Source organism: Petaurus breviceps, unplaced genomic scaffold (genome assembly GCF_028583685.1).
Source record: "Petaurus breviceps papuanus isolate PSGF00001 unplaced genomic scaffold, PetGlider_PUasm1.0 90895, whole genome shotgun sequence".
Classification (NCBI taxonomy): Eukaryota; Metazoa; Chordata; class Mammalia; order Diprotodontia; family Petauridae; genus Petaurus; species Petaurus breviceps.
Window position 1 is genome coordinate 8,029,786 of NW_027187372.1, and position 3,712 is coordinate 8,033,497.

At 36.3% G+C, this 3,712-nt stretch overlaps 1 pseudogene; it reads right to left on the bottom strand.

Moving 5' to 3' along the window:
- Positions 1-2,435: 2,435 nt before the first annotated feature.
- LOC138150865 (putative monooxygenase p33MONOX pseudogene) lies at positions 2,436-3,277 on the bottom strand (annotated as a pseudogene).
- Between the last annotated feature and the right edge of the window lie 435 nt (positions 3,278-3,712).

The following is a 3,712-nucleotide window of genomic DNA, read 5'->3' on the forward strand; positions in this document are numbered from 1 at the left end:
AAGAAGGTACACAAGCATTCACTGAAGAAAATAATTTCTTAAAATTTAATTTTAAATTAAAAAAAATTCTTAACAATTAGAATTGGATAAATGGAATTTTAATACCTCCATCAGACATTGTGAATCAATTTTTAAAAATCAAAAGAATGGACAAAAAAGAAAATATGAAGTATCTTATTGAAAAAACAACTGATCTGGGAAGTAGATCAAGCAGAGAAAAAGTAAGAATTATCTGACTATCTGAGCCTAGATACCATCTCTCAAGAAATTATAAGAAAAAAACATGCCCTGATATTCTAGAACCAGAGGGTAAAACAGAAATGGAAAAAAAAAATCCACTTAGATCCCAAAATAAAAACTGGGAAAACTATAACAAAGTTACAAAAATGTCTAGGTCAGGGAGAAATATGACAAGCAGGCAAAAATAAGCAATTCAAATATAATGGAGTCACAGTCAGGATCCCACAAGATTTATCAGCTACCACATTATTAAAGGATCAGAGGGCTTGGAATATGATGTTACAGATGTCAACACAACACAAACATAAAGAAACAAAGAAAAAACAAGGCTGACAAGCAAGAATGAAAATCTGGAAAATCAAAGAAGAGATGAATAAAATCCAAAGATAGAAAAATGAACTAAAAATCAAACTTGGATCTGATTTTATGAAATAACCAATATGAAAGATAAAATATTGGACAACTGGAATTAAAAAGAAAGAAGACAATCACATTATTAGTAGAAAAAGTGAAAAGGGTGAGTGTGGCTCCAATGAAGATGAAAATAAAGTCATTATTAAAATATATTTTACCCAATTATTTACCAGTAAAACCAGTATAAGAGAAATGGATGAATATTTAAAAAATATAAATTGTCCAACTTAACAAAAGAGGAAATAAGCTACTTGAATAATTGTATCTTCAAAAAAGAAATTGAACAATACATCAGTGAGATCCCTAAGAAAAAATCCCCATGGAGCAGGTGGATTTGCATGTTAATTTGCCCAAATATGTAAAGAACAATTAATCCCATTGCTTTATAAATTATTTGAAAAAATGTAAATACTGTTCCTGTAAATTCCTTGTATGATGTATATATGGTTTTAATACCTAAAATTGGGAGAGCAAAAACAGAGAAAGACCAATTTCCTTACTGAATATCAGGAAAAAAAATTTTAAATGAAATAATAGCAAGAAAATTCCAGTAACGTATCACAAAAATAATAGGTGGAATTTATACCAGCAATGAAGAGTTCATTCAGTATCAGGAATAAATATCAGCATACTCAACCATGTCAATAACAAACCAAAAAAAACATATGATTACATCAATAGATGCACAAAAAAGCCCATTTCTATTAAAAACACTAGAAATCAGAGAAATCAATGGAGCCTTTCTTTCTTTTTTTAAGTTCTCAAAGAGAAAAGCTTTTATTTCTCCCAGCAGCTCATCCTTTTCTAATAAGATAGGATTCAGGCGAATACTTGGGGAGGAAGTTAAAAGTCACAGTATGATTTTACCTCAGATCATGGAAAACTCTACTGAGCTTCCTTCAGTTTAAAAAAAAAATAAATTATTTCAGCAGTTCCTCTATAGCACAAAACATTGCACAGAATCTCTGTTAGGAATTTAACAGAATCAGTTATTAGTCATTATGAGCTTAGCATGCTATCTATTGCTAAAGTGAACAAAGACCACTTATTCATCTACTGGAGGCAGGAATGATTTCACCATTCAATGACAATCCACAATCCTCAGTGTTCAATCTTTTCAATCTTTCCAAAAAGACTGGCAGGGCAGGACAGACCAAATCTTCTGCTTCAAGCACTTTAATACCTTTTAAATATCTTTTACATAAATGTCACAGGACAATAGCAGTCTCCACTTCATACAGACTTTTCCTGTGCTCCTCTATTCTTGGCCAAGAAGGAACAAGGAAAGAGGGCCCCTGAACCAGTGCCTTGATTCCATAGTAGCAGTGTTCTCTAAAAAGAAGCTGTTAGCTTCAGTAACTAAGATAAAAAAAAATAGGAATGTTCTTTGTCAAAGAAAAGAAGCACCAAACAAATATTTATCTTGGATAAAATATGCAGAACAAAGTCTACTAGATTTTAATTATTTCCCTTGCCCCCTGCAATATTATTCTATAGATCATTAGTTGACTGTAGTCAACTTTGAGAAGTCATTCTGACCAACTTTGGAATATTACAGAATATGTCTTCCTGCATTAGAAAGATTTAAGCTTTGCACAAATATTTGAAAAAAATACTCACTACCTCTGTGGGAATGTCATCCTCAGCAGAATTTTATATGGATGACATCTTTCCTATGACAAGTGCAAGATAGATGGGAAGAAAGAAATGTCCAAGATTCTCTCTCTACCTAACAGTGGGCTCACCAGGGAAAACAACTTTGCTCAGATGAAAAGGGAGCTTTAGAACCCTATAAGAGTCAACACATTCAGGTCTCTTGATTTGATGTTAGGGGTTTGTAGAGGTTGTTTCTTTCCTTCTATCAGTGGAAGGTCCATCTTGGGTGACTTGAAGGCCACTGGGTCTTCTACAATTCTAGTAGCCTGAACACGGATGAGCTCCATTGATGATGGCTTCTGAGTACCGCTGTAGAACTGGACACTGAAACCCAAATTAGATTTCTGAAGGGTTCTTGGTCCAAAAAGGCTCCATTTTGCTGATGAGGGTTGGTCTCTATCTCCATTTCCAGAGTCCATTATGTTGACATCTAGGCCAGGTAAGGAAGTAGAAGATTTATGAGTAAACCAGACTCTGGACTTTTGCTTGGGAGAAAAATGGAGTGTCCTAGTTGAAGACTGGGTTGAAGCAATGTCTGTCTTCTGTGGTCATTTCTCCATTTTGTAACTTTAATTTAAGAATTGCCTTTGCCACACTGTGGTACTTGGTTCCTTTGGTGGCGAGGCCTTTATGGGGAGTGTAACCCTCTATTGCCCAACCCTGCCTCCTGCTCAAAGCTGGATACTTTCTTGTGTGTGTTTTGTGATTAGAGAATTCATGAAGATGTACACATCTTCACCACTGTGGCCTTGTTCATTTGGTCACTGGGAACTAAGGGAGTTATGGAGAAACTATTTTCTCCTTCCTCCACCTTGGAAAACTGTTGGTGCTTCTTATCTGGGATGACCAGCTTTCCCCATAGAACCTTACTGCACACATCAGATGAAGGAGGAGTCATCGGCATGGGATCCTCCAAGACATCATCATAACTGAATGCCTGACAATGCCTTCCAATTGGCAAAGACATCTTGCTTAGAAGCCCACTGGTACTGTGCTCAATAGCAGGCACACCTGGCTTTCTCAATGATACCATGAATGACTGTGATCCAGGAGTTTCTCTAGATAGAAATCTAGAACTCTGATTCCCACAGTGAAAGCCTATGGAAATTATTCAGATAAGACAAAGATGTCAAAAGGAAACATTCTGCAGCTACAGATGAGCTAGCAAAGAATCCCAAGCAGATCTCATGCAGAGGCTCTACAGACATCTGGATTTCTGTGAGAAGGGGGTGGTGTGATGGAGGAAAAAGATGGGGGAGATACTGTCCTCAGTTCGAGGCTCTGCCAAAGGCAGGAAGCTGACACTAATAAGGCTCCAGGCCCCCTTTACTGCCTAAGAAAATACACACACAAATGAGAGAGAGAGAGAGAGAGAGAGAGAGAGAGAGAGAGAGAGAGAGAG